This window comes from Stenella coeruleoalba (genome assembly GCF_951394435.1).
Source record: "Stenella coeruleoalba genome assembly, chromosome: 4".
Taxonomy (NCBI): Eukaryota; Metazoa; Chordata; class Mammalia; order Artiodactyla; family Delphinidae; genus Stenella; species Stenella coeruleoalba.
The window spans coordinates 6,794,473-6,807,576 of record NC_137149.1 but is presented as its reverse complement, the minus strand read 5'-3'; the positions used below and the strand labels follow the sequence as shown (position 1 = coordinate 6,807,576).

At 34.4% G+C, this 13,104-nt stretch overlaps 1 protein-coding gene across 2 annotated transcripts in view; it reads right to left on the bottom strand.

Annotated features, from left to right (window-relative positions):
- The window catches only part of LOC307185936 (uncharacterized protein), a 693,527-nt gene that overhangs the window by 500,774 nt on the left and 179,649 nt on the right, over positions 1 to 13,104 (bottom strand). For both annotated transcript variants that reach the window (XM_079920517.1, XM_079920518.1), the window contains one exon: positions 7,463 to 7,502. The gene's annotated coding sequence lies outside the window, so the exon portion shown is untranslated. The remainder of the gene's footprint in view (positions 1 to 7,462; positions 7,503 to 13,104) is intronic.

The window sequence follows — 13,104 nt, the reverse complement described above, 5'->3', positions numbered from 1 at the left end:
CCAAAGGTTTAGGGCTATTAATATGAGAAATATGTACAAACTATTAGATAGATACATTGTTTCCTCCATAAAACAAATTCCTTTGCTCTCCTTCTTTCACTAAGTTTAAGCCACATGACTTAAGAGGAAGGGTAATTTCAGGTACAGTGAGAAAGAACTAGAAAAAGTTGTCAAAAAGTTCCCAGTTGACAGAAAGGAAATATAAAAAATTCTTCTGTTTCCAGAAGAAGAGCAGGAAAAGGAGAGGATAGAGGAAAGAGAAAGAGGATAAACAAATTACTTTGCTTTTGTTTTAAATGCTGAATCAAAAGAAGGTGAATATTCAGGGAAAAGAAGCTCCTATAGGATGGAAGAGAGAATCATAAGTAATAGATGCTGTGCACTGCTATGCATTTTGGCCTTTATAGGAAATGGTTCCTAAGTCAAAAACCAATGGCTTAGCTGCAGCACATTAAAAATATAGCAACATATCTTTACTTTTTCATTTTTTATAAATTTATTTATTCATTTGTTTTTTGTTTTTGTTTTTGGCTGTGTTGGGTCTTCATTGCTGTGCATTGGCTTTCTCTAATTGAGGCAAGCAGGGGCGTCTCTTCTTGAGGTGCGCGGGCTTCTCATTGTCATGGATTTTCTTGCCGCAGAGCATGGGCTCTAGTAGTTGTGGCGCACGGGCTTAGTTGCTCCGCGGCATGTGCGATCTTCCCGGACCAGGGATCGAACCCGTGTCCCCTGCATTGTCAGGCGGATTCTTAACCACTGTGCCACCAGGGAAGCCTGCAACATATCTTTAGATAAGGAGAGACCAGAGTTTCTACTGCCCAGCTTTCATGTCTCTTTGAAAGGATGCAAACATCATTGCATGCTCCCATTGGGAGCCAGAGGGTATGACATGTAGTCCTGCAGATGGTGGCAGGTTGAGCAGTTTATAAGCCACGGAAGGAGGAATCAGCCAAGATTCAGAAAGAACCAAGACAGTACTGATTCACTTGAAGGCAAACCTCAGAATCTGGACAGCACCTAGAGCACAGGACACTTATATAGCAAAAGTCTGTGGGAATGCCTTGTGTCCAGATGTATGAGTGACATCTGCTTAAAGGTTAGTGAAAACCTCAAGATTAGCAAAAGGATGGACAAATGAACTGACTGCTCCTCTTCAACCACCATGATGATGCTTGAGTTATTCTACAAACACATAAAACATGCTGGACAATCAATAAAAGAGGAACAGTCCTGAAAAAGTTAAAACTTTAATAAATATTAGAACAGTAGAAATATAATTTTATTCTAGGCAGGTCAGCTAAACTATTACAGGTCCATGCCTCTCTTGCAGCCCAAAGTACTCATATAGACTTATGTGAAGATTGGTATGAAGCTTCTGAGAAGGTTCATAAATCGGGGACAAACAGCTAGCGTGTTCACTGTTCTCCTTCCTGCAGCCTCGAACGTGAGTATTTCAGATGGAACTGTAGATGACTTCTTCTGACAATGAAGTTGGAACCTCATGTTGAGCATGGCAGAGGAGAAAGATTTTCTGAAGACAATGGAGATCATATCAGCTGTGTCTGCCTTTCCCCATAACTAGCTCTGAATTGCCATCTTTTGAACAGTGTTATGTGAGAAGCCAATATTATTTGTGCTGTTTCCCTAAGTGATAAATTCCCTAAGAATTTGGTACCTAAAACTATGATGCTGCATAAATGTGTAATTGGCTGAATGGGAAGGATGGGAGGTGAATAATAAGGACTCACAAATATCAACTGGAAATTTTGATTGGAAACCTGATGACCCTTGTAATGCAATGGAAGAATATTTGGTCAAATTTTCACCTTCCTTATCTTGAACAGTGGACTGAGTCATCAGGCTACATATAGCAGTAACAGAAATGTTAAAAATAGAAAAGATTTGGGATATTGTTCTGTTTAGCAAAATCCTGCAAAACAGAGAAATCAGACCTGAGCAAGTCACTCAGGGGGAAATCACAACACTTTACATTGGCAAGGGAAGCAAAGTTGACAAAGTCTGTCACCTTGAAGTATTGCAGGACTGAAGAAAACATGCTCTTCTCCAGTCTGAAATGATCAACAATGGCTGCAAAATAGGAGCCCTACCTGGAGACAGTGTGACATGACACAAGGCAGGCACTCTCATGTGTTCAAATTCTGGATATTTAAAGAATATGTGATGTGATGTCTACTACACTATGTCAAATCACCAATGGCTTACTCTTTGACAGTACTCTCCTAAATTGCCTCCTCCCTTCATTAATTGTTACATACTATTTATTTTGAAATATTTCAGGCATGAAAAAGAACTGTATAAATAATCATATATATGTTATATATTATAGATGTTGTATGATATACATATGATCATATACACCATATTACTATGCAACAATGTAAACATGGATAATCACCACTCAGCTGAAGAAATAAACCTTTTTAAGCATAGTTAAATCCTAGCTCACATTCACCTCTCTACTGTCCCCTCCCCGCAGAGCTAACTACAATCCTGAATTCAATCTTTGTAATTCTCATGTTTATAATCCATTTCCTAATTATGTACTTGTCTCTAAATAATGTTGTGCATATTTTTCCATATAAATGGTACCCTACACCAGGGGTACCCAACCCCCAGACCAGTACTGGTCCACAGCCTGTTAGGAACCAGGCTACACAGTAGGAGATGAGGGGCGAGCGAGCAAAGCTTCATCTGCCGCTCCCCATCGCTCCCCATCGCTCACATTACCGGCTGAACCATCACTCGCATTACCACCTGAACACGTACCCCTCCACCCCCACCCCCGCCGTCAGTGGAGAAACTGTCTTCCATGAAACCGGACCCTGGTGCCAAAAAGGTTGGAGACCGCTGTCCTACACTATATGCCATTCTGAAAATCCCTTTAGTTCAACTCTGTATGTTTTAGGTTTATCCACTTCGATAAATGTAAATATAGTTTGCCATTTTTACCACTATGTTGGTTTCCACAGAATGACTAGACCAAAAGTATTGGTTTGGTTATTCACGTTGTTTCAGAGTTTCATTATTGTTAATGCTGTTTTGCTACAGCAAAAAATGATACAAACATTATTTTTATATTTTTTTCTTGTACACATGTGGAAGACTTTCTGTGTATTACACACTTTGGGCTATACAAAATGGGTGTCTCAAGAGTATGCACATATTTACTTCTCCTAGGTATTGCCAAATCGCTCCCCACAGTGGCTGTAACAACTTACACTTCCAGCAGCAATATATGAGATTTCCTATTTCCTTACTTTCTTTCCAACATTGTTATTGGAAGACATTTAAATTACTGTTCAGTTGAGGGAAATGACAGGTATTGAATTATAGTTATAATTTCACATTTCCATAATTTCTGAAGAATTTGAAATTCTTTTCATGTATTTATGTATTATACAGCCCCCCGCAGAAACTGAGTTTGCATATTTTGCCACTTTTACACTTTAGCATTTCTGCATCTTACTTTTGATTTACAGGAGGATATTTTGAATTCTAGATACTAATTATCTGCCAGTTATGTGTATTTCAAATATATTCTTCTAGCCTAAAACTTGGCTTTTATTCTTTAATAGTATCTTTTCAGGTATCTTTTCAAGCAATAAATTTAAACATAATCAAGCTATCACACGTGTTTCTATATGTCTTCTGTTTTCATATATCTTAAATACTCTGTATCCTTGTCATGAAGAAAATTCATATTTTCTGTTAAAATTTCTAAAGTTTTCTTACACAGAAATATTTAATACCTAGGAATTTTGTATACAATGTGAAGCAATGATTCACTTTTTAAAATGGAAAACAAATTTTAGCATCACTTGTTCTCCACTGACCTGTAATTCCACCTCTGTCATATATAAAGTATTCAAAAAACATGGATCTATACCTGGGCTCCTTCTGTTGTGGCAATGATTGTCTTCACCACAGCAAAATTCCAGTGTCTCGGTTACCAATGGTTTATGGTATGTCTTAACTTGTGTCACTGCATTGACTCTCTCCTTATTTTTCCTTAAAATTATCTTGATTGTCACTGAGTCTTTGCTAGTTCATATATATTTTTATATCAGCTTGTCAAGTTCCACCAAAAAAATTGAGATTTTAATGAGAATTACATTGAATATATTTATTAATCTGGAGAGAATTGACATCTATGTGATAATGAATCTTTTTTACACATGAACACTATATATATATAAATATATATATATATATATATATCCAATTGTTTACACTATATTTTATGCCATTAATAAAGTTTAAAAAAATTTTCTCCATAAAAGACTTGGACATCTCTCGTCAAATGCATTCCTGTGTACATCATATTGTAAATTTCATCCTTTTAAACTGATATTTTCATATTCTTTTTATCCAGGAATAGGAATGTAATTAATTGAAAAATGATTTTGTAGCCAAGAAACCTACTTAAAATCTTATCCATTCTATTAATTTGTCAGTATATTATCATTGTTCCTTCTCTCCAGTTCCTACACTAGTTCCTATCTTTGTCTTCCTGAGTTGGTTAAGGCCTCAGATATAATAGTGCATTAAAGTGGTTAGAAAAGATATTTGTTCTCATTCTTCACTTTTAAAGAATATGCTTCTAACACTTTGCCATTAAATACTATGCTGTTCTTCATTAGCTTTAGGAAGTATCCTGCATTCTTAGTTTGCTAAAAGTTTTTATGATACATGGATATTGATTTTCAGTAAAGACATTTTCCACAAATATATACTTAATTCATTTTTCTCTCTTTAAATTTTAAATAAGGAAAATTATGTAAGTAGGTTCTCTAATAAGTCTAATCTGTCCTTACATACCTGGTAAAACTTACTTAGTCATAGTATACTATATTTAATGTACTGTTGGATTTATTTTGCTAAAATCTGTAGGACATTTACCTTTGTTCATATTGGCATTAATCTATGATGATCATCCCATAGGTGTGTGGGTTTATCTCTGGGCTTTCTATCCTGTACCATTGATCTATATTTCTGTTTTTGTGCCACTACCATACTGTCTTGATAACTGTACCCTGTAGTATACTGTAAAGTCAGGGAGCCTGATTCCTCCAGCTCCCTTTTTTTCCTTCAAGATTGCTTTTGCTACTTGAGGTCTTTTGTGTTTCCATACACATTGTAAAATTTTTTGTTCTAGTTTTGTGAAAAATGCCATTGGTAATTTGACAGGGATTGCACTGAATCTGTACATTGCTTTGGGTAGTATAGTCATTTTCACAATATTGATTATTCCAAACAAAGATCATGGTATATCGCTCCATCTGTTTGTGTAGTCTTTGATTTCTTTCATCAGTATCTTATAGTTTTCTGCATACAAGTCTTTTGCCTCCTTAGGTAGGTTTATTGCTAGGTATTTTATCCTTTTTGTTGTGATGGTAAATGAGATTGTTTCCTTAATTTCTCTTTCTGATATTTCATTGTTAGTGTATAGGAATGCAAGAGATTTCTATGTATTAATTTTGTATCGTGTGACTTCACTAAATTCATTGGTTAGCTCAAGTAGTTTTCTGGTGGCCTTTTTAGGATTTTCTATGTATAGTGTCATGTCATTTGCAAACAGTGACCGTTTTACTTCTTCTGTGCCAAGTTTGATTCCTTTTATTTCTTTTTCTTCTCTGATTGCTGTGGCTAGGACTTCCAAAACTATGTTGAATAACAGTGGCGAGAATGGGCACCCTTGTCTTGCTCCTGATTTTAGAGGAAGTGTTTTCAGTTTTTCACCATTGAGAATAATGTTTGCTGTGAGTTTGTCATATATGGCCTTTCTTATGTTGAGGTAGGGTCCCTCTATGCCCACTTTCTGGAGAGTTTTTATCATAAATGGATGCTGGATTTTATCAAAAGCTTTTTCTGCATCTATTGAGAAGATCACATGGTTTTTACTCTTCAATTTGTTAATATGGTGTATCACATTGGTTGAGTTGCCTATACTGAAGAATTCTTGCATCCCTGGGATAAATCCCACTTGATAATGATGTACGATCCTTTTAATGTGTTGTTGAATTCGGCTTGCTAGTATTTTGTTGAGGATTTTTGCATCTATGTTCACCAGTGATATTGGCCTGTAATTTTCTTTTTTTTGTGATATCTTTGTCTAGTTTTGGTTTCAGGGTGATAGATCAATGGAACAAGATAGAAAGACCAGAGAAAAACCCATGCACCTATGGTCACCTAATCTATGACAAAGGAGGCCAGAATATACAATGGACCAAAGACAGCCTCTTCTATAAGTGGTGCTGGGAAAACTGGACAGCTACATATAAAAGAATGAAATTAGAACACTCCCTAACACCATACACAAAAATGAAATCAAAATGAATTATATACCTAAATGTAAGGCCAGACACTATAAAACTCTTAGAGGAAAACACAGGAAGAACACTCTCTGACATAAATCACAGCAAGATCTTTTTTGACCCATCTCTTAGAGTAATGAGAATAAAAACCAAAAAAGAACAAATGGGATCTAATTAAACTTCAAAGCTTTTGCACAGCAAAGGAAACCATAAACAAGATGAAAAGACAACCCTCTGAATGAGAGAAAATATTTGCAAATGAAGCAACGGACAAAGGATTTATCTCCAAAATATACAAACAGCTCATACAACTCAATATCAAAAAAACAAACAAATTGGTTGAAAAATGGGCAGAAGACCTAAATAGACCTTTCTCCAAAGAAGACATACAGATGGCAAACAAACACATGAAAAAATGCTCAACATCACTAATTATTAGAGAAATGCAAATCAAAACTAAAATGAGATATCACCTCACACTGGTCAGAATGGCCATCATCACAAAATCTACAAACAATAAATGCTGAGAGGGTGTGGAGAAAAGGGAACCTTCTTGCACTCTTGGTGGGAATGTAAATTGACACAGCCACTATGGAGAACAGTATGGAGGTTCCTTAAAAAACTAAAAATAGAACTACCATGTGACCTAGCAATCCCACTACTGGGCATATACCCAGAGAAAACCATAATTCAAAAAGACATATGCACCCCAATGTTCACTGTAGCACTATTTACAATAGCCAGGACATGGAAACAACCTAAACGTCCATCAACAGAGAAATGGATAGAGAAAATATGGTACATATATACAGTGGAATATTACTGAGACATAAAAAGGAATGAAATTGGGTCATCTGTAGAGACGTGGATGGATCTAGAGACTGTCATACAGAGTGAAGTAAGTTGGAAAGAGAAAAACAAATATCGTATATTAATGCATATATGTGGAATCTGAAAAAATAGTTTTAGACGATCTTATTTACAAAGCAGAAATAGAGACACAGACATAAACAACAAACATATGGATACCAAGGGGGGAAGGGGTGTTGGGATGAATTGGGAGATTAGGATTGACATATATACACTATTGATACTAAGTATAAAATAGATAACTCATGAGAACTTACTGTGAACCACAGGGAACTCTACTCAGTGCTCTGTGTTGACCTAAATGGGAAGGAAATCCAAAAAAGAGGGGATATATGTATGTGTATAGTTGACTCACTTCGCTGTATAGTAGAAACTAACACAACAATGTAAAGCAACAATACTCCAATAAAAATTAATAAAATAAAATAAACATATTTCCCCCCCCAAAAAATAATCTATGATGACCATCCCAGATTTTCTGCCAAAAACAGTGAAAAAAGAAAAATTATGGAACACACAGTATATAAAATTTTCAAGGTGTTTTAAATGGATCACACTTAAACTTCATAACAGCTTTATAACGTAGGTAGTATTCATATACTCTTTTTTTATTTTTCAGCTAAGAGGTCAAAGTTTAAGGTGGTAGAATAACTTTCTCAATGACTATAAAAATGTTTATGGGAAAGACGGCATTCCGAAAAACTCAATTATGTTATCTGTTAAAATCTTCATTTGCTTTAGGCCCTATTTAAATGGCAGATTATCCAAAAAGCCTGAATCGACACCTAAACATTCTTTTAATCCTTCCTCTCTCTTCCCTATTCTCTCTACCCTTGGTCTTCTGAACATCATGCCTTTGTGACTTTCCTCTTCCCTTCATTTTAATTTGTCTGTAATACAATTAATGTATCCTTCTTCTTATGCATTTGACTTGATTATAAGCTCTACAGGTCAATAACTCTCCCTTATCTGTTTTTGAAACTGTATGCAGTGCCTTGCACGTTGCTTTTTAAATATATAATGATTACCAACCCAGATATTTTCATAGTGGATTGAATTATTCTTCCTTAAAGCCAGAGTTTATATTTTGGAAGAGCTGTTGATTTTTCCTGTGTTGTTTAAGTGAGAAAATTCCCTTGAGAAGTGAAGGAGAAAATTAGTTTATAAGAGAAACAAAGTAATTAACATAGGATATAAAGCAAGCAATAAAGACAGTCAAAATATTACAAACATAATGAAATTAAAATGGCATTAAGGGAAATATCAAAGTCAGAAGAATCAAAAATGGTAAATTAAAATTGTAATTTATTAAATTTTACATAATTAACATTCTAAAAATAAGATCTTACAGAGTATTTCTGCAGGCTTTATTGGGTAAAGTCAACAGAAACTAAAGTAATTCAAGATACCAAGAAAAAGGAATGAGGAAACTGAAGGAAAAAATGCAGCACTTTATTAGCCTAGGAATATGACTACGAAGACTACAGAGGAAAGTGATAGAGGAAATAGAGATAGAAGCACCAAAATCTCTTCCATTTTTGTTGACTAGTTCCATTTTGTTATATGAAATCTATATTTATTCCTGGTTCTCTGCAAACAACTGCAACTTTGAAATCATAGTATAAAAAATAAAATATTTCCCTTATCCATCTATCTTCCTATATTTTAAATTTTTTATCTTAATAAAACAAGTAATATTGTGCAATTATAATTCAGATTGTATTAACAGTCTCTTTATATGAAGACAAACATCTATTTAGAGCACACATTTGAGGCACACAATGGGATCAAAATGGCCATACGTCAGTAATCTCATTTATCTACTTTAAAGATACATTCACATATTCAATCAATTATTTAAGTGCTTTATATGAATATTCATTTTTCTCCTTGGAGAAATACACACACACACACACACACACACACACACACATGCACACATGCACAAGACATGGCTATAGATAACAACATGGGCACAGACGTCATGAGCTCATTCTCTAATCATGGAGCAAAACTTAGTAAGACACTTTGGAGAATAAAAAAATATGTAGCCACAATACAAATTATAACTACAAGAGTCTTAGAGAAAATAAAGTGTGGTTGCAAATTCTGGAGGAGGTTCCATAACCTGGATCTAAAGGGTCTATGATATTACTAAATGTGCAAGTCAGGTGGGACATCTCTCTGAGCAGTAATATACATTAAGATGGAGGTGAAAATTAATATTCTATTGAATGGTAACAATACAGAATTAATTGCAGTTGAGGATAGCTACTTCATAAAAGTGAGAAATTGACAATATTGGCCCAGTGATTTAAAAAATTAGTACACTAGTTTGATGATATTTCTGTTTGATTATAAATTCTTGGAGCATAGCTTACCCGCTGCACTTGAGAATGCAACCTTATTTGAAAAAGTTTTTGCAATGTAATCAAGTTAAGATGAGGTCATACTGGATCGGGGTAGGCCCTACTCCAATGACTGGTGTCCTTATAAAAAGAGGCAAATTTGGACATAGAGACACACAGACATAGGGAGAATGCCATGTGACAATGGAGGCAGAGATTGGAATAATGCAATTGTCAAGGAACACCGGCATTACCAGCCACCACCAAAATCTAGGAGAGAGGCATGGAACAGATTCTCCCTCAGAGCCTCCAAAAGAAATCAACCTTGCCAACACCTTGATTTTGGACTTCTAGTCTCCAAGAACTGTGAGAGAGTAAATTTCTGTTTTAAGCCACCTAGTTTGTGATGATTTGTTACGGCAGCCCTAGGAAACTGAGACAGATCTCTTTCTCATACCTTATGTGAAAGAATTCCAAGTGGCTCAAATAATGCTTTATTTAAGTCTTTACTTTGAAATATACATAGATTCATAGGAAATTGCAAAAAAATATATAGATAGGTCTCATTCCACCCTTTACCCAGCCTCTCCTTTTAACATCTTGTATAAGTAGAGTACAGCATCAAATTCAGGAAATTGATGTTGGCACAATTCATAGACTTTATTCAGATTTCACCAGTTACGCAGGCTCTCGTGTGTGTGTGTGTGTGTGTGTGTGTGTGCTATATGCAATTTTATCACAGGGGTAGCTACATGTAAGCACCCCAACAATCAAGATACTCACCTCTACCATTACCACAAATCTCCTTCAGGCTATTATCTTTACAGCCACACCCAGCTCTTCCTACTTTCCCTAAACTCTTGTAACCACCAATCAATTCTTCATCTTTCTAATTATGTTATTTCACAAATGTAATGGAATCATGCAATAATGGCTTTTTTCACTTCACATAATTTTCTTGAGGTTCATTAAAATTGTGTGTATATCAATAGGTTGTTTCCATATATTGCTGGATATTATGGCATGGTGTGGATATACCACAGTTGTTTAACCCTTCACTTATTGAAGGACGTTTGAGGAGTTTCAAGTTTTACACTATTTTTAAAAATAAATAAGTAAATAAACCTGTCGTGTACAAGCGTCTGTGTGAAAATAAATTTTCACTTCTCTGGGATAAATGCCCAGAAGTGAAATTGTTGGATCACATGGTAAGTCCATTTTAGTTTTAAAAGGGACTGCTAAACTAGTTTTTCAGACTAGCTAGGCCATTTTAAATTCTCATGTATCAGTGATACAAGTTTTCCACATTTTTATCAGCATATAGTTTTATCACTATTTTTTTATTTTAGCCATTCTGAGTGGTATATAGTAATATGCTGTTGCAATTTTAATTTGCATTTTCCTAATGGTAATAAATTTGAACATCTTCTCACATGATGATTTGATAACTGTGTATCTTCTTTGGTGAAATGTCCATGCATTTTTTTTTTGCCATTTTTCTAATTTTATTGTTTTTTCAAGGTTGATGTTTCATAGTTCTTTATTTAGTAAAGATAAAAGTTCTCTGGTAACTACAAGATTAACAAATATGTTCTCCTAGTCTGCAGCTTGACGTTTCATCCTCTTAACAGATTTTTTACAGACCAAAAGTTTTTAATGTTAGTGAGGTAAATTACCAATATTTTCTTTTATGGATTATGCTTTTGGTATCATGTCTAATAACCCTTCACTTGGACTTAGGACCTAAAGATTTTTTTCCCTATATTTTTGTCTCGAAGTTTTATAGGTTTACATTTTACTTTAATTCCATGATCTATTTTGAGTTAATTTTTATATAAGGTGTGAGTTTCACATGGAGATTCTCTTTTTTTGTCTACTGCTATCCCATTTCTCTAGCCCCACTCTTTGAAAAGGTAGCCCTCCTCCACTGAATTGTTTTTGTTCCTTTATCAAAAGTTAGACATATTAGTGTGGATCTACTTTTGAGTTCTGTATTTGGTTCCATTGATCTATGTGTCTCACCCAGCAATATCACAGTCTTGATACTGTACCATGAATTTGGTATGTCTCTTTAAATAGTAAATCTACTTTCATTTATTTCAATAGCATTTTATAGTTTTATTATAGTTACACCTAATGATTTCATTTTCTGTGGTACAATTGGGAGTTATATTGCATTTTTATTTTCATTTCCCAAGCGTTTATTGTTGGTATATAGAAATGCAATTGATTTTTGTGTGTTGATCTTGAATCCTGTGACTCAGTTCTAAGCCATTCTTTTTTTTTTTTTCTGTAAATTCCTTGGGATTTTCTACATATACAATCATTTCATCTACAAAGACTTTTACTCCTTCCTTTACAAACTGTATGCCTTTTTATTTTGTATTTTTTTCTTATTGCAGTGGCTAGAAATTCTGGAATTATTTGAATATGAGTCCTGGGAACAGACATCCTTACCCTGTTCTTGATCTTAGGAAACATTCAATCTTTTATCATTAAGTATTATGTTAGCTGTAGATGTTCTTTATAAGGTTAAGGAAGTTCTCCTTTATTCCTAGTGTATTAAGAGGTTTTTTTTTTTAAATCATAATTGGGTTTGAATTCTATCAAAGGCTTTTTCTTTCTCTCTTTCTTTTTTTTGTCTTGAAGTATAGGCCGATCCTAAACACTGTGTCAACTCCAGGTGCACAACAAAGTGATCCACCCATATATATACTTTTTTTTTCCTGATTATTCTCCATCACAAGTCACCACAAGATACTGAATACTGCCATACAGCAAATCTTGGTTGCCCATCCATTCCATGTTACACAGTAGTGTCAGAAGTGTCAATTGCTTTTTTCTATGCCAATTGATATCATCATATGATTTTTCCTTTTAAGTTTGCCGACATAGTGGATGACAACGATTGATTTTCAAATACTGAACCACCTTTTCATACATGAAATACACCTCATTCATGGGTATTATTATTTTTAAAGTTTATATAAATATACTTAAGAGTTATTAAAAAGTTTTTAAAGTTATATATTTGTATAAATACATAAAAGTTATATTTGATTTGCTAAAATTTTGTTGAGGATTTTGCATCTATGTTCATGAGAGATATTGGGACCAGATCACCTCTGTCTTGAAAGGGAAATGAATGACAACTTTTAGTGAGCTCTCTAAAATTGTGGATGGAAGTTTCCACTGTTTAGATGGTTGAAACAGAAAAGGAAAAGCTCACTAGGAGAGAAATAAGAAATGTCAGTGTAGGTAATATTGGATAATGCCTTATTTTTCTCTTGAGTAGAAAATAAATGGAGTTTTACTTTTCATAACACTTTGAATTATTTTTATCTCTTGGAGTTCTGAATCTTTTGGTCATTGTTTCAAATATCTTAATTTAATGCACATAAAGGAGAAATTCGTATCCCTTAATATTTCACAACTCCCCCCACAAATAGCTCAATTATCAAAATGCTTATTAGTTTATCTTTTAAACTAATTAGTTTATCTTTTCAGGTTTCTTTAGAGTTCTATGTAGAGAGATTAGGCATTGCTCCAAT